Consider the following 21949-nt stretch of genomic DNA (forward strand, 5'->3'; position numbering starts at 1 on the left):
GCGGGATCAGCGAGAGGAGATGGAGGGACTTGGGAATTCTTTGTATAAGCTATGTTGGCGGGGTATGGTTGTTGGTTTGGGGGGGGCGTTACACACTGAATTATGTTTACATTTCTATCTTTTGTTGTTATAAAACCATAAATGCCTTAATAAGATGTTTGTTAAAAAAAACCCATATATTTTAAATCGCTCGGTATTGTTTTCAAGTTGAAGTTTTTGGCAATAAAGCTGTTGGATTTGTGGCAAAATTGTGTTGGTTATATTTCTCAATCTCTCCAACATTACAAATTGGTGAGCCAGCCAGAAGATTGAGTCAATTGACAAAAGAGGAAAAGGGAGATCTGAGGGTAAGACCATGGAGGATTTGCTCAGCCAGTATGGAACAGGGAAAATCAAGGCTTTAGAACCTTAGAACAAAAATAACTGGGAGTGAAAACACAGTAGGGAAGTTGGTGCAATATGAAGAATCCTGCTTCAGACACCATGAAATAGGCTACAGAGTCTTGAGTACATTAACAAGTCTTTATGAACAACTCAAAACTATGTACATATATAGAGTAGGGGGTACAGGTATGGAGCTGACTCCATCCTAAGTCCTTACGCATCTTGACTACACTGGCTCTCGGCCATGTGCCTTCATACATTACTGTGTAACTGGTACTATATAGAGTGACACATTAACCCTGTATTAACCAGATCCTACTACTCCGGAGTGGGCGGTGAACTCTTTCACAAAGCCATAATTAATGGATGTCATATGGCTTATGACTCAATTCCAGAATCAGGTGGAAAGATTAAGGCAACTGGAGTTGAAAAAGGCAGAACTAAAAAAGAAGGCCAGTGATGGGGAGGCAGAAGTAAATAACCTTCTGGGGCAATTATAGGAGGAGAGAGAGAAATCATGGAGTCATAATGAGTGTTATGATCCAGCTGATATTATAACTGAACAGGAAAATCCCAGAATGGGATACCTTCTCAAATGAAATGAAAAAAGCTACCACTTCCTTCTCGTCAAACCTTGGCAATGCTTGGACATATTTAAATAGATTCCCACCAAGCCTTCGACTATGACACTCTTTCTCACTATCCTCATCACTATCATCCAACTGTACGTTTCCCTTCACATCTGCCAATTTTAACTGACTGTCATGTTTCATGGCCATTTTCTGAAGTTCAAACTCTCTCTCTTTATCTTTTTCCCTGATCTGGATCTCCCTTCCTTTTTCTTTTTGTTCTGCTAGGGCTAATCTTTCTTTTCTCCTTTCTTCTCTCTCCTTTTCTTTTTCCTCTCTCTCTCTTTCTTTTTCCTCTCTCTCTTTCTTTTTCCACTCTCTCTCTTTCATATTCAAGCTGCTTTAATTCTTTCTCATGTTCAAGTTGCTTAATCTGCAACTGGATCTTTGCCATTTCTAATGAGTCAGACTGTATCTCAGGCAACTTTAAATGCTTAGCCACCACCATAATTACCTCAACTTTTCGCATTTTGTCAGGTAATGTTAACTGCAATGTTTTTGCCAAATCTAACAGTCTGCTTTTAGTCTCTGTCCGTAAGGTACTGCGTGTGACCGCCTCCACCCCCAAGAACTTCTGAGCCTCTGAAAGAGCCATTGTCCACAACACACTCTCCAGTTAAACTAAAATAGCACACCTGTAAAGCAACCACAATATGCTCACCCCTCACTGTCTTTAAGTTCACTAAGCCAATCCAATAGATAGACTTTTATCCCCCTCGAGCCCCCAATTGTTATGGGTCTGGGTTTACAGAACCCCAAAGTGTTTCATGGAGTTCAACCGACCCACAACTTTTAATAGATTGTGGTGTGGGAAGCACACGGCGTACTCTCCAGGTGTGATACAGCAATTATGGACAAATGGTTTTTAAAACAAAACAATGTTTATTCTATGAACTCAATTTAACCTTTAAAAAACAAACATTGAATATCTTAACACCCATTACTTCAGAGATAACCCCAAAAGACTACAACACTAAATAATCCTTCGAACTGTTCCTTTAAACATCCAAAAGACTTCAACCTTCAAAAACAGACATGAGGTTACATTCAATATATTTATAGTCTTTGGATTTTTAGACATCAACAGACCAGCTCTGTTTCTTCCTGCAGCTCTCAGCAAGCTCTGTGTTTTCTTCCTGCAGCTCTCAGCAAAACACACAGACACTCCCAGCTCTCTCCTCAAACTGAAACCAATAGCAGACGTGAGCTCAGCTCCCCCCAACCTCTGACATCACTTCAGTAACATGATCAGCTCCATTTCTTAAAGGTACATTGCTTAAACATCCATTTCTTAAAGGTACTCTCACATGACAGTAGGAATAATTTATAATGGCGAGAATAGATTTGAGGCCCTTCAATTTGATTTTCAGAAATTTGGTACTATATTAAATGAAAGAACTTCATCAATCATAATTTCAGGATTACACTGGGTAGCATTGGCAGAATAGTATCAAACAGCCAAATCCATGGCTAAAAGCCATGGGGTGGGCCTTCCACCATTCTCAGCCCATTTTCAGAGGTTTTTGAGCTGAAAAAAATAATAAAATGGGACCTTGAGGACGACTGCCTCAACACTAAAAAAAACTGCCCCTAAATGTGTGTCTTAGAAAAGTTCCAATGTTCACTTAGTGCCTGTCCAGACCCACATTTTAACAGGTGGGTGTGGCCAGCTTTCACACAATTTCCCCTAATTGCTCCAAAATTAAAACTGCATTGGCATCATTTTGTTTTCAAGAGCGGAAGATTTGGCTTACTTTGTCTACATTTTAGTTGTTTGTTTCTTTGGAGGAGCTATGAGCATCCTCATTTTTTTGTCACATTTAGACAGATTAACAGAAAAGACAGCATTGGATAGGCAATAGGGGTTTCCCAATGAGAAACATTCCAACCCAATGTTTTGAGGAGAAGGAAGAGGAAACGGAAGAAGCTACAAAAGAATTACAAAGATTTGTTTTCTTTTACGTTTAATTTTTTCCGCTTGGCTGAAATGCAGCTGGCTGTTTGGAGATGTGTGAGGGAGCTACAAAGCAGCTAAAGAAGCTGCATTAAAAAATTAGACAGTGCCAGCCAGTGACCTTTTCAACAGGTGAGACACCGCTATACATTCCTCACAAAGCCAAGCTGTTACTATGGCAACAGGCCTTTCCTGTGGAATCCTACCATGGACCTTCAGCAAGTTATTGATCATTCAGCTCTGTGTTGTCATTATAATGAGGGAGTCACATCTTGCCCGGCTCCCTTACATATTTCCTGAGATAGGGAAGCCAGAATTCAGACAAGTTAAAAGGACAAAAGAAGGAAAAGAAAGAAAATGGCCCCTTGTCACCCATATCTTCATCTCAGCTCACGAAACAGGCTCCGCTTATCCAACCATAAGTCTGTCCTTGGGATAAAGGAGAGCAAACCTTCAAGCTTTCAAATTAAAAAAAGACTTGAGCTGATGTTTGAACTTCAAACACTGCACTCCTCTTTGATTTACCAAGCATTGCTGTTATTGCACATTTAATGATTTGGGCTGCTGTCAAATACAGCATTGAGTCCTTGCAGACCTGCATAAAATTCTAGATGAGTCACTGAGTCACTTACATCACTCCATGAGCTATCACTGGAACTCGGATCATAGACCTGTATTTTTCGGATCGCAGTGTCTCGCTTCCCGCCGTCCGAAGAGCCAGCGGGGAACACATTCCCATCGACTCCCGCTGCCCTGCAGCCATTTCATGCTTGGATGAGTGGTTGCAAGTGGGATTTCCCCCCCACTCTCTCGGGCGATGTCAGGCAGAAGAAGAGGAGGATGCCTGAGACTTATTCTGGGCACTGGAGGCCCAAATAAACTCAGGGGGTGCCAGTTGGGGAGGGTAGGGAGGTCCTGGGGATGGGGGGGCATGAAGGGAGCGATTGAGGTGGGGTGGTAGGAAAGGGTACTGGACTTTAAGAGGGCGGGGGTTGCCCAATTTCAGAAGGGAGCTCCTGATGAAGGCGCCCCCCCCTGCCCCACCAATGCCCCCCCTTCCCCACCAAGATCCCCCCCTTCCCCACCAACACCCCCCCCCCTTCCCCACCAACACCCCCTCCCCCCTTCCCCACTTGCCCCCGAGATCTAAGTCGGTTGATTTTCATTTTCTTCCACATAAGTTCATTCCACCAGCCAGCCTAAAAATTGAGGCTGGGTTGGAAACATCCCTTAAGCGTCTAATAATTGGCTACTTAAGGGCCCCAATTGAGACAGGGCTGGCTTCCAGTTCAAGGCCTTGACCACCTCAACTGCAAATCGCTGTGTGGTCAGGGCGGATGGGAACTCAGGGGGAATTCCGTCTCTTCAAATTTAAGCTCTCCCCCACCGCCTAAAAACCTGCCAGAAGGGGAGTGTAAACTTTTGGCCAAAGGAACAGGAGTGGGTTATTTAGTTCCTCAACCATGTATCTGCTATTGAATTATGCTACTGTTCATGTATATGACCTAAGTCCACATTTACACCATTTCTCCACATTCCTTCATACCTTTGATTAACAAAAATCTATGTAGTGGGCAGCACGGTAGCATTGTGGATAGCACAATTGCTTCATAGCTCCAGGGTCCCAGGTTCGATTCTGGCTTGGGTCACTGTCTGTGCGGAGTCTGCACATCCTCCCTGTGTGTGCGTGGGTTTCCTCCGGGTGCTCCAGTTTCCTCCCACAGTCCAAAGAAGTGCAGGTTAGGTGGATTAGTCATGATAAATTGCCCTTAGTGTCCAAAATTGCCCTTAGTATTGGGTGGGGTTACTGGGTTATGGGGATAGGGTGGAGGTGTTGACCTTGGGTAGGGTGCTCTTTCTGGGGGCCGGTGTAGACTCGATGGGCCGAATGGCCTCCTTCTGCACTGTAACTTATATAATAATCTATCAATTTCAGACAGGGCAGCACGGTGGCACAAGTGGATAGCACTGTGGCTTCACAGCGCCAGGATCCGAGGTTCGATTCCCCGCTGGGTCACTGTCTGTGCGGAGTCTGCACGTTCTCCCCGTGTCTGCGTGGGTTCCCTCCGGGTGCTCCTCCCACAGTCCAAAGACGTGCAGGTTAGGTGGATTGGCCATGATAAATTGCCCTTAGTGACCAAAAGGGTTAGGGGGGGTTATTGGGTTACGAGGATAGGGTGGAAGTGAGGGCTTAAGTGGGTCAGTGCAGACTCGATGGGCCGAATGGCCTCCTTCTGCACTGTATGTTCTATGTACTATGCACTACGAACTGATTTTAAAAATAAATTTAGAGTACCCAAGTCCTCAGCGCCGTGATAAATGATTAACAATTGGCCTAGCAGAACCAAAATCATGGCTGGAATTCTGGTGCAGGGCTGTCAGAGGGGCTATCTTTCAATTCAGACATTAAACTCAGGCGTCATCTGCCTGTTCAGATGGATGTAAAAGCTCCTATGGCACCATTTCAAAGAAAGAATGGTGCGCTCGCCCCGGTGTCCTGGCCAATATTTATCTCTCAATCAACATCAGAAAAACAGATGGTCTGGCCATTGTTTGTTGGAGATTATTGGGCACAATTTGGCTGCCAAATTTCCTACATTACAATAGTAATGTATTTCATTGGCTGTAAAACACTTTGAAACTTCCGGTGATCATGAAAGCACTGTATAAATGCTCGTATCTTTTCTTTCTTTAGCACCAATTGTCATTTGTGGAAGAGAGTTCCAAACTTCTACCACCCTTTCCATGTAGAAGAATTTCCTAATTGCACTCCTAAAAGTTTGTAAGAATATAATATACATGAATGTAAAGAATATTAATGCAAATGAAATATGTTCCTCTATTACCTAGGATATTTGGCAGCCAATTTGTGCTCAGTAAAGTCCCACATACAGTAATGTAATAACGACCAGATCTTTGTGATGTTGATTGAGACGTAAATAATTGGTCAAGACACAGTGAATAACTCCCCTTCCCTTCTTTGAAATAGTGCCCCAATACCTTTTACAACAACCCAAACAAGAGTGGTTCCAAGGATGAGAAACTTCAGTCATGAGGATAGATTGGAGAGATTGGGTCAGTTCTCCTTGGAGGGAAGAAGGCTAAGAGATTTCATAGAAGTGTTCAAAATCATGAGGGGATGGACAGAGTATATAGGGAGAAACCTTTTGACACTTTTTCACGTGGGGTGGCACAGTGGCACTGCTGTCTCACAGCGTGAGGGACCCGGGTTCAATTCTGACCTCAGGTGACTGTCTGTGTGGAGTTTGCACATTCCCCCCGTGTCAGCGTGGGTTTCCTCTGGGTGCTCTGGTTTCCTCCGACAGTCCAAAAATGTGCATGTTAGGTGGATTGGCCATGTTAAATTGTCCCTTAGTGTCCAGAGGTTAGGTGGGTTATGGAGATAGGGTGAGAGAGTGAGTCTAGGTGGAGTGCTCTTTAGGAGGGTCGGTGCAAACCTGATGTATCTCCTTCTGCACTGTAGGAATTCTATGAATGGTTCGGATTTGGAATGCACTGCCTGGAAGTGTGGTGAAGGTGGGTTCAATCGAGGCATTCAAAAGGGCATTATGTGCAAGGGTACAGGGAAAAGTTAGGAGAATGGCACCAAGTCATCATGGTTTTGGAGAGCCAATGAAAATACGATAAGCTGAATGGCCTCTTTCTGCACCGTAACCATTCTGTGATTCTGTGAAATAAGGTTGGGGGGGGATAGTTAAATCGATCAGGATCAAGAGTGTTATGGACAGGAGGGGCTTTCATTTAAAACAACCCTGATTTCTCCCCTCATCACCCATCAAGCAGAAAGGTGCTTTTATCATTTTTGATTTTCACCTTTACAAGTGTTTTCCCCAACCCCTCGGATTTGGAGTGATCCGGTCCTCCATTAATAACCCCATCGCCCTCCAGTACATTCAAACAATGAAAGAGAGATAAGGGACAGCAAAAGGTCTCGGGCACAGACCACAGCCAAAATAAGAATTATTGTTTCACATGAGTCGAGAATCAATAGTCCTGTGGTACATTCCTTCAGAGAGGTGAGCAGGCTGAGGCTGGCGCAGGTAATCCACTTTTCCAGTAGCGCTGACTTCACGATGGGAAGAGCATGTATAGATAGAGGAAACTTGTAGTAGGTAGTGCTGCAGACGTCCAGATGTTCCAGTAGGAATAGTGTATATGAGGGCCAGCAATTTAAATCTAGTTCTGCTGTTGTTTGGTTGATGGAAGATGGTAGACTGCCCTCTTTAGCTTCACAAGGTAATATTACAAGTATAAGCAGCTTGGCGAAAGAGTCATATGACACAACTCCGACTTCATCCCCTTGGTTTGGGCAAAGAATGTATATTCCTGGTCTGGATTCCTGACATGGTAAATGTTTCATCCATTAATAAGTTTACCAGAGGTTCCAGGGTCATTTTGCCCTTGCAGACAGCCTCTGTTGGCCAGGGTTTTTGCCTCAGAAATGTAAAAGGGGCCTTCGTGCATGTTGCAACCTACATGTGATCCACAGGGCCGGGCCAATTAGGCACCCCGTTAGTCTCGTGGAGTATGATGTTACTCGCTGAGGGCAGAGCTCCTTCATCAGGGGGAGAGCAAAGCAGGACATAAAAACACTGGCCTAAGTGTAGGTTGGGTGCAGGTAGTCGCTTCTGGGACCAGTGTACGTAGAGTCTTTGTTCTATGTCAATAAACCTGTTGTTTCCTTATCCTCCTGTTTGCTCGCCTAATCAAACCCAACACTGGCGATGAGGATCAAATGGAGTTTCAGACAGCGCCATATTTGCAGTGCTTAGCTATCTTTCTAAAGACCTCTGAAGCTCATTTCGCCTGCTGCATAAATGCTGCATTTTGAGAAACTAGAAGTTGATGTAAGTACTGTAGACTGGTTGCAGTATGTTGAGTGAATGCGATTTATTTTTCAGGCCAACACCATTGTCGGGGATCAACGCCAGACCGTGATACTTTTAACAGCCTGTGATGCGCCCAATTTGACATACTCCGCCGCCTCAGCTCGAAGCCATTCGTGAACCTTGTGTAGAAGCCAGGTATTTCGAATACAACTAGTATAGGTAAAAGATAGCTGTTTAAGCATAAATGTTGAGTTAAATACCCATTTATACAGCATAATTCACTTTTACTGAGGTCCGTTGTTCTGGCAAATGCATATTTTCAGAGTCAGTGTGACATTAAAACAGCACAGTTGCAAGATAATTTGACACTGCTTGTGCTAATTGTCAAGGCCAAGGGATTGAATACACAGCAACATGAAGGCACCATTGTTCACAATGCAGATAACAGCTAGGTCAAAAAAAGCTAATGTTGCACATTGAAGATGGACGGCTTGCCATCAAATCAAATGTGTTTGAGTCTATCCCAAACCAATTAGGATTATATTGGGGTGTAATTAGACGACTTAAGACAGATATGAAAGTGTATAACTGAAAAGTTTCTGCCCGCCATTTTAGTTTAGTTTTTAGGTGTATTGTCTTTGGGGGTGTGTGTTGAGGAGATGTCTTTGTGTTGTCTTTCTGTTAGTTTAGTCAGTTTTTGCCTTTGATTCTAGTCTCCAGTTGTTTTTTGGTTTTAGTGTTTAGTTTTTAGGTAATTGTCTTTGGGGGTTCTGTCAGCCTAACAGTCGGTGTCAGTGATGTTAGTCCACTTTTGACTTTGAGTTTGAGTTTAGCTGAAGATTAGCTTTCTCTCTCTCTTCATGTTTCATTGCCAGACTTTGACCTTTTAAAAGTTACTTTCGAGCTGTCTGCCTAAGCAAAGAAAGATAATGTCTGTAATTCTCTGAAAGCTTCGAATTGTCTACGAATTGCCTTTTAAATGACTTTCAAATTGTAATCAAGCAACTACAAATAAAACAATTCTTTTTGGCACCTGAGGAGTTTATACTGCAAATTTCTGCTGAGTTCCAGTATTCGCAAAGTGCTACTGATAACCGAATAGCAGAGATGATATAAATTCCTTCAACTATACACAGTCGAATAATACAAGGAGTCGAACAACTTAACACAGTCTACAAATAGTACAAATCTTACAACTTGTCGTATTGCGCCAGGACTTGATTCATCAACTAAGCTTCCCCCAAACTTGGTGTAGTTCGACAGGTTAAGATCCTATAAATTACAAGATTCCTTCATTTTGGCGAATCAGGCAGGAGGGGGGAGTACTGAACGACCTTCGGAGGCCCAGGTGACGACGGAAAGCTTCGAAGATAATCGGAGGAGGTCGGGAACCTTCGGGAAGCTTCGGAGATAATCGGAGGAGGCCCAGAAGACAGCCGGAACCCACGGCTAGTCTGGGGTAAGAAATATCCTTTTCACCCATTAAAAGTCTTAAAGCCGCATCAATCAGTACTTCGACCCTTGAAAAGAACATTTTTTATAGACTGTGTTAAATAAATCAAGTGCCAGTCGTTCAGACTATCAGACGTGACTGGAAGATTAGTCACTGCAGTAACTAAAATAAAACGGCAGTCAGCGATCAAGAAAAGTTATGGCTGATCCAAATCAAAGTGTAGATTCAGAGCCTTTAGCAGACAGAAAATTACTCCCCACTACATCCAAGGGGGGTGCTGGAATACCAGATGTTTCTGTTGAAGATATGTTGGGGGATTGTAGATCTTTCACTCGTAGACATTTTAACCTATGTGAAACCTCAAAAAAAATTGAATCAAAGTATGATATCCCCAGAGGACAGTGGTCCTTCAATAATATCAAGAGAGCATGGGGAAAATGCACACGATTACACGGTGCAGAACATGTAAAATGGTCCCTGGTAATTACGGGACAGATACACAGTCAGCAAGAGATCATTGTTAAAAATAAAAGTGATCATCAGCTTCAGTCCACTAAAGACCAACTAAGTGCAGTTCTTGAAGATTTGCAAGATGCAAAATCCAAACTTGAGCATTATGATGAAATTAGAACAGATTTGCAAAATAAAACCTCTGAACTCCAGCAGTTAAATGTTCAGTTAAATGTTCAAATCCAGCCCATGTTACCTGCTGCCCCAGCGGCGGCTGTTGCAGCACCTGCAGGAATATCAACAGTAACTACAATTTCACCACCAGCGCTAGAACAAACATGTACCCTTGCTCCGTTAAAATCACGTAAGAAAATACCACAATGTCTTTCCTGTGGTAGAGTAGGACACTGGATGGCAAAATGCTATCAAAAACAACGGATAGATTCAAGAGTTGATAATGAAGTAGACAATGTTCACTACAATACATCTCCACCTCGTGGTCAACCATGTAACACGTACCAACAAGACACACCCAGTATGGCTTCTGGTCAGCAACACTGGCTAAGCAACTACAACCATGGTTTGCTTTTACAGTTAATCAACAACAGTATCATAATAGCCCAACTGTTTACCACATGGCTTTACAGAATCATCTCAGGCAACTGCCTGTTCGGCCTTCCACCATTATCCAATATGAAGATGATGTTCTGATAACCTCCATCAATAAAGATGATCATGACAAAGACTTACGGGTGTTCTTGAACCACCTCAGTACTAACAGTCACAAAGCTAGCTTTCACAAAGCACAAACTGCCCAGAAAGATGTTTACTTGGGACAGAAAATTTCCAAACGAGAAAGGGAACTTACTCAGAAGAGAATGGCTGCCATCAAAGCAGCTAAAGAAACCTCAATGTATCGCTAAAAAGTTGCCAAGAACTGTCAACTTAAGAAAACTGTCATTATTCTGAACGTTGCTTTATTAATTTAAAGAAATTAACATATCTTGTTAGCTGTGTTTCCTTTAACAGAATCGACAAATTCATCTACAGAAAATCAAGATAAAGCACAAGATTGGTTCAGTTATATATTTAATAAGTTATTGTATTTGATATTTTAAAATAAATGTTTAAAATTAGCCCGGAAATTAAAACTTCAAACAATGTGGAAGCTGGTTTAAAAAAAAAAACAACAATCTTTGATTAAAAGCCAAAAGAACAGGTTGTTCAAAGAAATTTGATAACGGGAATTTGGCAGCAATCCAACTTTTACTCCCAGTCCATTTGAGTGACAAAAAAAAAGTTTAAAGATGCGAATGGCATCATTCCAAGCTATACGCCTCTTTTTGTCTCTGTAAGAAAATTAACCCTTTCAACAAGCTTTTGTGCATAATCCAGAGGATGTCCATTTTGATAATCATTTTACCATTTATTACTAGATCATATGTTCAACTTTTATTGTATAATAATTTTACATGAAGTTATTATTAATTACCAATGTGATCAAATTTGATTAATTTATTAATTATAATAATTATTTTGAAATGCCTGTTGCAATGTTAATTCCATTTTATTGTTTAAAACTGCAATGATTCTTTGCGCTTTTACCTATCCTATCGCATTAATGATGTATTTTAATCTTTCCTGATATATCTCAATTTTTCGATTTATCAAAGGGCCGACTGTAGAAGCCAGGTATTTCGAATACAACTAGTATAGGTAAAAGATAGCTGTTTAAGCATAAATGTTGAGTTAAATACCCATTTATACAGCATAATTCACTTTTACTGAGGTCCGTTGTTCTGGCAAATGCATATTTTCAGAGTCAGTGTGACATTAAAACAGCACAGTTGCAAGATAATTTGACACTGCTTGTGCTAATTGTCAAGGCCAAGGGATTGAATACATAGCAACATGAAGGCACCATTGTTCACAATGCAGATAACAGCTAGGTCAAAAAAAGCTAATGTTGCACATTGAAGATGGACGGCTTGCCATCAAATCAAATGTGTTTGAGTCTAACACAAACCAATTAGGATTATATTGGGGTGTAATTAGACGACTTAAGACAGATATGAAAGTGTATAACTGAAAAGTTTCTGCCCGCCATTTTAGTTTAGTTTTTAGGTGTATTGTCTTTGGGGGTGTGTGTTGAGGAGATGTCTTTGTGTTGTCTTTCTGTTAGTTTAGTCAGTTTTTGCCTTTGATTCTAGTCTCCAGTTGTTTTTTGGTTTTAGTGTTTAGTTTTTAGGTAATTGTCTTTGGGGGTTCTGTCAGCCTAACAGTCTGTGTCAGTGATGTTAGTCCACTTTTGACTTTGAGTTTGAGTTTAGCTGAAGATTAGCTTTCTCTCTCTCTTCATGTTTCATTGCCAGACTTTGACCTTTTAAAAGTTACTTTCGAGCTGTCTGCCTAAGCAAAGAAAGATAATGTCTGTAATTCTCTGAAAGCTTCGAATTGTCTACGAATTGCCTTTTAAATGACTTTCAAATTGTAATCAAGCAACTACAAATAAAACAATTCTTTTTGGCACCTGAGGAGTTTATACTGCAAATTTCTGCTGAGTTCCAGTATTCGCAAAGTGCTACTGATAACCGAATAGCAGAGATGATATAAATTCCTTCAACTATACACAGTCGAATAATACAAGGAGTCGAACAACTTAACACAGTCTACAAATAGTACAAATCTTACAACTTGTCGTATTGCGCCAGGACTTGATTCATCAACTAAGCTTCCCCCAAACTTGGTGTAGTTCGACAGGTTAAGATCCTATAAATTACAAGATTCCTTCACCTTGTCACTTTCAATCCTAAGCCATCGGTCATAGTCCAGCGTTACCGTTTCAATATGGCTAAACAGACCCTGGGGAATCCAGAACGGAATTTTTGGTGCGCCTCTGGAAACTCGGAGAGTTCTGCGAACATGGCGGCGCTCTCTCCAAGATATTGTGGGACAGATTGGTTTGCAGTGTCCATAACGCAGCAACCCAGCGGTGGTTACTCGCTGAAACCCAGCTGGACATCAAGCAAGCCGTAGAAATCGCCTTATCACAGGAAAGCGCAGAACAAGGCATGCAAGAATTACAGGGAATGGAGGTCCTCGTTTTAAGTTGCACCCCGCGCCAAAGAGTAGCACCCCCTCAACCAGGCAACTCAGGTCCTCGGCCCTGGGCAGGAACCTGCCGGAATTCAAACCAGCGTCCTCAGACCATAATGACCGGGATGGACCTCTCCCCCATCCAAATGAGGCAGACCCAGGTACTGTGGGATGTGTGGTCAGCATGGCCACAGGGAGCGACATCCGTGGGATGGTCTGACCAACCGTCGCCCCACCAGGCCTGTCCGCACCCTAACACCCCACCCCCCGCTCCCACATTTTCTTTGTGCCGGAGCCCACGGACGATTGTCTACAACTGAACCTCACCTCAGCATCCAAAGGCACCCCCATTAATGTCATGGCTCATGTCAATGGCCACGCATTACTGATGGAATTGGTCTCAGCTGAGGGGGCACTTTCAAGAAACTCCGGATAGGAGTATAACTCCTGTCGTTGCAGGCTATGGAGTACCTTGTCCATGTTATTTTAAGTGGTCCTGGTCAGATGTGCCAATGATAAGGACACAGAACTCTGTTCTTTACAGACAGAAAGAACTTGTTCATATATTGCGCCTGTTTCAGTTAAGCAAAATAAGTGACAACCATTTGCCAGCTCATTTCACAGGGCAATGCTTTGAACAATCAGAGTCAAGCTACCTGATATCAATTTCAAACAATGCTTGGCAGTTAATTGTCAGTCACTGTCAATTAATGTGTTCTCCATAGCAATGCTTCTATAAACCAGAGTCCATTGGCCAACCAATCAGCACCCTCTTCTCATACAGTATAATGTTATTGTTTCCTCTGACATTGGTAATCCTTTGATTGTCCTGATGAGTCCATGATGAAAAGCTTTGAGAAAGTGTCCTTGTTCATCAATACTCAAGTATTCTGAAGTCTTGATTGGCATGTCTGTATAATGTTGGTACAGCAAAGCAGACCTGCAAAATATCACAGGAACACAGGAACAGAAGTAGGCCATTCAGCCCCTCGAGCCTGCTCTACCATTCAATTAGATCATGGCTGTTCTGTGGCCTAATTCCAATAACCTGCCTTTGACCCATACCCCTTAATACCTTTGCTTAACAAAAAATGATCTAGCTCAGGTTTAAAATTAACAACTGCACACAGACAGTGATCCAGAGCCGGGATTGAACCTGGGACTTCGGTGCCGTGAGGCAGTAGTGCTAACCTTGTGCCACTGTGCTGCCTTGGTCTAATTTTATAAGTGATGAGCAGCAAATTCTATGATTAATTCAGAAGGTTAATTTATTTCACATTCCGGTGCCAAGGTGGCCCGGCCAAACACGCCCACATGTTCTGGTCTTGCCCCAGACTTGCAGGGTACTGGACATCCTTCTCCGAGGCAATATCCAAAGTGGTGGGGATGAGGGTGGAGCCATGCCTGAAAGTGGCGGTCTTCGGGGCATCAGACCAGCCAGATCTATTCCTGGGGAGGAGGGCGGACGCCCTTGCCTTTGCCTCCCTGATCGCCCGCCATAGAATCCTGTTCGGCTGGCGGTCAGCAGCACCACCCAAAGCTGCAGACTGGCTGTCCGACCTCTCGGAATCTGTCCAAATGGAGAAAATCAAATTCGCCATCCGAGGGTCAGACGACGGCTTCCACAGAACGTGGGAGCCATTCACCCAATTGTTCCGGACCTGTTTGTGGCCAACGAACAAGCAGAAGAATAGCCAGGCAGCCAAGAATCAGGGGAAAGGAGCCAAAGCATGAGAGGGAGAGATAGACCGGGGGTGGGAGCGGGGGGGTGGGGTGGGGGGGGGGGGGGGGGGGGACAGCTAAACCTAAGAGAAAGGAAAGGCGAACCACAGGAGGGGGAAGGGGGCAGAAGGGGTGGGGGGGGGGCGGCGAGTGAGGAGACAGGGAACAATAGAGGGGAACCAGAGAGGTGGGGGGTAGGCAGGGGAATGATAGCCAGGAGGAGGGCACGGGAAACAATAACAAACTTGGCATCTACGGGAACAGAGAGCAAGGAAAATCCAGGCGAAAGAACGGCTGAAGCGGAGGTGAACGCGAGACGACAACCGCAGCGAAATCTGTCCGGGAGAAGCAAGTTACAACACCAACACCAGACCCATTCACGTATTGCCCTCTGTAATTGTTTCTCCGGCACCCAAATATATATGTACCTCCCAGTTTCCCCCCCACCCACAAACAGATGCCTACTTGTGTGCTAAAAATAATATTGCCAATTGCACAGAGTTGCTGCTGTTGAGCTAGTGCATAATACCCTACCAGTTATTTTATTTTATTTTATTTATTTATTTTTGGTATGTTTGTGTGTGCTCTTCTCTTCTGTATATATATATATATCTTATTCTGTGTACATAACAGTAAATATATTTTGTTCAAAAACCCAATAAAAAACATTTATTAAAATTATTTCACATTCAAACCCGACTGATGGGGGCGGGGGCAGAGGGAGTAATGTATGCAACTTCACATACACACACAGTGGGGGACTCTGACATGGGGTGCTGACCAGCTACATAAGGGCAGAAGACCATCACAGGGAGGGAGGACGAGTGCAGTCAGAATGAACCCAGCCTCAGGATGCAAAGTGCATCCTCAGGGCATGAGCTGTCTAGAAGGGGAAAGTCACTGGTTTTGGAGGCCAGGCTATCAGGGAATAAAGTCTGGATGCCTGGCTGTTCAAGGTGGGAGGCTTGTTTAATCCGCAGACCCTACTGGGGCAGTAGGGGTGCCATCTGAGGAAGTAGGTGACTGCAAATTTCTGTCTTGATATTATTCAGGTATGCCTCACCTGCTACAGGGGACGCCCATTGTCTAATCAGCTCCCTGACCCTTCCTTGGCGAGTCATTTGTGCCAATTTAGTCAGTCCCGCAATGCTTGGGTGTGCCACCTATTGATGCCCAGGGGCTAACTCTTTGGGAGCTGAGCCCCCAAGCATTGAACATCAAGGCTTACACTCACCTCTCCATAACAGAGATGCAGGGTGCGATGGTAGCAGCGCTCCTCAGTCACCCCGTTCAGGACATGGCGGGTGGCAGCATCTCGTTCTCCAGTGAGTTTGCAGCATCCTCAGTCCTCTTAGGGAAGGGGTGGGCCACTGAAGCTCTCAAGGATTGAGGTGCTTCTGTCAGGGGGAGTTGCGAGGGGTTACTGTGGGAAATGGGTTACTGTGTGAGAGGGGGGTGAATGAGGCTCATTGGAAAGGCACTCACATAGGGGGTGGATGCCCCAGGTCCTAAGAGGGCTGTGGGTCAGGGCATTGTCAGGACTCCTCATCACTCGCTTTTATGTTCGCTTCCTTTCAGTTATTGATTTGAGAAAATCATGGAGCCAGTCGATTGGCAGTTCTTTTGACAGCTGCTGAGCATCACCAGTGCTCCATGGGGGCAGCACGGTAGCATTGTGGATAGCACAATTGCTTCACAGCTCCAGGGTCCCAGGTTCGATTCCGGCTTGGGTCACTGTTTGTGCGGAGTCTGCACATCCTCCCCGTGTGTGCGTGGGTTTCCTCCGGGTACTCCGGTTTCCTCCCACAATCCAAAGATGTGCAGGTTAGGTGGATTGGCCACGATAAATTGCCCTTCGTGTCCAAAATTGCCTTTAGTGTTGGGTGGGGGTACTGGGTTATGGGGATAGCGTGGCGGTGTGGACCTTGGGTAGGGTGCTCTTTCCAAGAGCCGGTGCAGACTCGATGGGCCGAATGGCCTCCTTCTGCACTGCAAATTCTATGAAATCAGCACTGACATCAATGTGTGGCTGCTCATGGCCAGGACCAGCGCCCTGCAAGGGAGGGAGAGGCAGAGTCCGCAGATCTACCGGGTGAAGCACCACAGATGGCGGAGCCTCAGAGTCGACACTAACGGTCATGGGTCTACCGCTGCAGAACTTCCTATCTCCAATTGTCAGAGGTTCAGTGCCACAGAAGGCCACCACATGGTCTGGACGGTCACCCATTGACTGTGGCCCTGAAAGTCAATGCCGCTCTGACTTCTATGACAGTCGGTCCACAGGTGACATATGCGGCATCTCCTAGTCTGCCCCACACAAGTACAGAAGGGAGGTCACGGGTGTGCTATTTGCGAAGGCCCACATGTATCAGCTTGGACCGGGACCAGGCAAACCAGGCCTCACAAGTGACCCCCACCCCTCAAAATCACCAGCTGTCTCCTCCTGGTGAGGCTGGCAACACGGACTGTTTCTGCCACCACCTCCCAGCCACTGTTCAGGCAGGTGGGCTTGCGTCTGTAGCCCACCCTGGGGAAGATGGTATCCCTCCTCTCCTCACTGGCATGGAGCCGTGGGTCCACCTCGGACTACTGAACTCGAGTAGGGCACGGGTGGCAAGTCGCCTCTGAGCCATCTTCATGGCTGCAGTGAGTGTGTGGCAAGTGGAGAACTTAAAAACAGCTCCAGCTGACAGCCTCTTTGATGCTAATTCCAGCCCCAGACATTACAATGCCTGCTAGGCCGGGAATTGCTTCCAATTCGCACCAGCGGAGTGCTGGCTCATTTGCATGTCCTGACTCCCTTACCAAATAGCGCCCCAGTCTATTAAGTCCCACTGGAAATATTTAGGGCCTGATTCAGCAAGAAAGAATCCTGACAGATCAGCTCACCATTTTATGTGGCTGCTGAGATCTTTCTCCTCCTCCCTTTCGCCTCCCTTCCGAATTTTTGACCGCGCCCCCCCCAACTCCCCAACCTTGTGCAGGCCTCCGGAAACCCTTCCTCACCTCCCCTCTACCTGGTATGAACCCCTTGGGGTTGACTCCTGCTGGTGCTGACCTTGCACCCCTGTGGCTCATTTAAATATGGAGATCTGGATCACGGCCAGTGTGGCCGAGATCCAGATTGCGAGGCCTCGCGAGATTCTGTTGAATCCTGTGAGACTTTTGAGACCAATCGTGAGATTCATCAGCCTTGTCCCGACACCAAGCTGGGAGTGACACGGCTGCTGAATCACACCCATAGTCTCGCAAACAGAGAATTCCAGCCATAATTAAACCATATAGTAATTACATTGAAAGTAGGGAATTTAGAGCAAGTGAAGAATGGGATTAGTGCAAGAAATGAAAAACAGGCAACACGGTGGCACAGTGATTAGCACTGCTGCCTTCGGCGCTGAGGACCCGGGTTCGATCCCGGCCCCGGGTCACTGTCTGTGTGGAGTTTGCACATTCTCCTCGTGTCTGTGTGGGTTTCGCCCCCACAACGCATAGATGTGCAGGTTCAGTGGATTGGCCATGCTAAATTGCCCCTTAATTGGAAAAAAAATAATCAGGAACTCTAAAAAAAAATTTTTTTTAATGAAGAACAAGCAGGAGGAGTAAGAAAAACAGCAAAGTCTGCATCAAGGCATGGAGGTGAATGCAAGCATCTGTAAGAAGTTCCTGTGGTAAGTGAATAAGGGAGGGTAATGGGACGAAGGTTAGACTGCAGGATTCTCCGTTGGCAGGATGCTCCACTTCGCCGGCAGTGTGGCCAACCTCGTGGGGTTCCCAACGGCACATGGAAACCCCATTGGCCGGCTGTGGAAACAAAGGATCTCGCTGCCGGCGGGGGTGCGCCGGAAAGCAAGGCTGGCGAGACACAGAATCCCGCCCAGAATCTTTTTCATTTACACTCCTGGCATATACCTGGACCACATATTGCAAACTAGTTTGGAAGGTTTCAGGCTGGGTTTTCAGGTTTTGCACTATGCATTCCTGGTACTTGTCAAGTGCTCAGAAATTAAGTTATAGCCTAAGCTAAAAGCTTTTGCACTCGTGAGAATGGGCCAAATGGCCTTCTTCCAAGCTGCAAAATTTTATGATCAATAGCTTTTGCATATCCTTTTAGTTGTTAAAGGCATTTAATATGTACATTTTTAATTTCTGAGCTATTTACCTATCATTATTTTGTACTCATTTCCTGTTACATTTTAATATAGTTGAATGTATTGCAATTTAATGGTCCATTATTTAAAACCAATGGCAATGTTAACCATTCAGCATGTTCAAATCTAAAACCCACATTTTACCTCAAATATCCTAGTAATACAACATTCTTTCAAGGTTCCTATTGAGCACCTTCAGCTAGTGTAGATATTTTGGGCCTGTAATTTGATCAAGCTTACATAGATCATAATATTTACAGTGCAGAAGGAGGCCATTCGGCCCATCGCGTTGGCACTGGCCCTCGGAAAGAGCACACTACTCAAGCCCACACCTCCACCCTATCCCCGTAACGCAGAAACCCCACCTAACCTTTGTTTTTGCAATTTAGAATGGCCAATCCATCTAACCTGCACATCTTTGGACTGTGGGAAGAAACTGGAGCACCCAGAGGAAACCCACGGATACATGGGGACAACTTGCAGACTCCGCACAGACAATGACCCAAGTCGAGAATCGAACCTTGGACCCTGCAGCTGTGAAGCAACAGTACTAACCATTGACGATTGTTATCACTAAGGAGGTAGTGATAGGCAAGCTAATGGAGCTAAAGGTAGACAAGTCTCCTGGCCCTGATGGAATGCATCCCAGAGTGCTCAAAGTGATGGCTCGGGAAATTTCAAATGCACTCGGATAATTCACCAAAATTCGCTAGACACTGGGATGGTCCCGGCGGATTGGAAATTAACAAACGTGACACCACTGTTTAAAAAAGGAAATAGGCAGAAAGTGGGTAATTATAGGCCAGTTAGCTTTACTGGGCAAGATGCTGGAATCTATCATCAAGGAAGAAATAGTGAGGCATCTGGATGAAAATTGTCCCATTGGGCAGACGCAGCATGGGTTCATAAAGGGCAGGTCGTGCCTAACTAACTGAGTGGAATCTTTTGAGGACATTACAAGTGCAGTAGACAATGGGGAGTCAATGGATGTGGTATATCTGGATTTCCAGAAAGCTTTTGACAAGGTGCCACACAAAAGATTGCTGCATAAAATAAAGATGCATGGTGTTAAGGGTAAAGTAGTAGCATGGACAGAGGATTGGTTAATCAATAGAAAGCAAAGAGTGGGGATTAATGGGTGTTTCTCTGGTTGGCAATCAGTAGCTAGTGGTGACCCTCCGGGATCAATGTTGGGCCCACAATTGTTCATAATTTACGTAGATGATTTAGAGTTGGGGACCAAGGGTAATGTGTCCAAGTTTGCAGACGACACTAAGATAAGTGGTAAAGCAAAAAGTGCAGAGGATACTGGAAGTCTGCAGAGGGATTTGGATAGTTTAAGTGAATGGGCTAGGGTCTGGCAGATGGAATGCAATGTTGACAAATGTGAGGTTATCCATTTTGGTAGGAATAACAGCAAAAGGGATTTTATCTAAATGAAAAAAATCCCTTAAAACATGCTGCTGGGCAGAGGGACCTGGGTGTGCTAGTGCATGAGTCGCAAGACATTGGTTTACAGGTGCAACAGGTGATTAAGAAGGCAAATGGAGTTTTGTCCTTCATTGTTGGAGGGGTGGAGTTGAAGACAAGGGGGGTTATGCTGCAATTGTATAAGTTGTTAGTGAGGCCACACCTGGAGTATTGTGTTCAGTTTTGGTCTCCTTTCCTGAGAAAGGACGTACTGGCACTGGAGGGTGTTCAGAGAAGATTCACTCGGTTAATCCCAGAGTTGAGGGAGTTGGATTATGAGGAGAGATTGAGTAGACTGGGACTGTACTCATTGGAATTTAGAAGGATGCGGGGGATCTTATAGAAACATATAAAATTATGAAGGGAATAATAGGATAGATGCGGGCAAGTTGTTTCCACCGGCGGGTGAAAGCAGAACTAGGGGGCATAGCCTCAAAATAAAGGGGTGTAGATTTAGGACTGAGCTCAGGAGGAACTTCTTCACCCAAAGGATTGTAAAATCTATGGAATTCCCTGCCCAGTGAAACAGTTGAGGCTCCTTCATTAAATGTTATCAAGATAAAGAAAGATAGTTTTTTGAGGAATAAAGGAATAAAGGGCTGAGTCCACAAAAGATCAGCCATGTTCTCATTGAATGGCAGAGCAGGCTCGAAGGGCCAGGTGGCCTACTCCTGCTCCTAGTTCTCATGCTCTTATTGTGCCCTTATTTTCCAAAATAAATTAAAACCATAATATTTTTTGAAGTTTGACGTTTTATGGATGAATTTACACATCAAAGGATGAATTAATGTATGCATTCTACATACGCGGGCCGGGATTCTCTCTTCTGGGGAATAAGTGCCCACGCCAACGGGAAAACCGGCGCCAATGACTCCGGCATCAACGGACCCCCAAGATGAGGAATTCTCACCTGTCTGGGGGCTAGGTGGACGGCGGAGGGGTTGGCGCCACTCCAGCCGGCGCCAAAGGGCCGGAACGAATCCGCGCATGAGCCGAAGGGTCATCATGATCTCGCTCATGCGTGGAATGTCCGGCATGGTTCCATGCATGCGCAGACCGGCCGCCATATTTTGGCACATGCGCGGGGGGTTCTCTTCTCCGCGCCGGTCATGGCCTAGCCCTACAGGGTCCTAGCCCGGCACAGAAGGAAGAAGTACCCCCACAGAACAAGCCTGTCCACAAATCGGTGGGCCCTGATTACGGGCCCTAGTCCAATTATGTCCGCCAGCAATTATTAGAGGGGGGTACACTCGGCCTTACAGAGACTGTACAGCTCGCTAACTCCTTAGAAGTGGCCTCCCGCAATCTGGAGTCCTACACCTCCGACCGCGCCACACCCTCGTGGGTGTCATGGGCCCCACCATCATCCGACCCGGGTGCACCGTAAGCCTGCGTCGCGCGGCAGCCAGCTAACTCCGGAGACCCCAAATGCTACTTTTGTAGCCACAACAAGCACCCCAGACAAGGCTGCCCAGCACGGACCACGACCTCCAACGAGTGTGGCAAGAAGGGCCACTTTGTCTCCATTTGTCAAGCCCGATCGGTCGCTGTCGTTTCCAGGCCCAGCATCGCTACACCCCACATGGATGATCCAGGGGCGCCGCCATCTTCGCTGCAGCCCGCCACGTGCGACCCGTGGGCAACAACATCTTGGATGTCGTCCGCCATGTGCGCCCCGTGGGCGCCGCCAACTTCGGCGCCATCTTGGAACGCACCCCAGGACCCCTGCTCGCCTGGCCGTCCGCTGGCCGCCGATATCTCACAGGGGGCCAGCACGGCGCTGTAGCGGTTCG

At 45.4% G+C, this 21949-nt stretch overlaps 1 long non-coding RNA gene across 1 annotated transcript in view; it reads left to right on the plus strand.

Annotated features, from left to right (window-relative positions):
- Nucleotides 1-9920, plus strand: part of LOC140430048 (uncharacterized) — a 121251-nt gene extending 111331 nt beyond the window's left edge. The window contains exons 4-5 of the long non-coding RNA XR_011949298.1: nucleotides 7890-8012; nucleotides 9127-9920. This is a non-coding gene — a long non-coding RNA (uncharacterized lncRNA). The remainder of the gene's footprint in view (nucleotides 1-7889; nucleotides 8013-9126) is intronic.
- The last annotated feature ends 12029 nt before the right edge of the window (nucleotides 9921-21949 follow it).

This window comes from Scyliorhinus torazame, chromosome 9 (genome assembly GCF_047496885.1).
Source record: "Scyliorhinus torazame isolate Kashiwa2021f chromosome 9, sScyTor2.1, whole genome shotgun sequence".
In the NCBI taxonomy this organism is placed as follows: domain Eukaryota; kingdom Metazoa; phylum Chordata; class Chondrichthyes; order Carcharhiniformes; family Scyliorhinidae; genus Scyliorhinus; species Scyliorhinus torazame.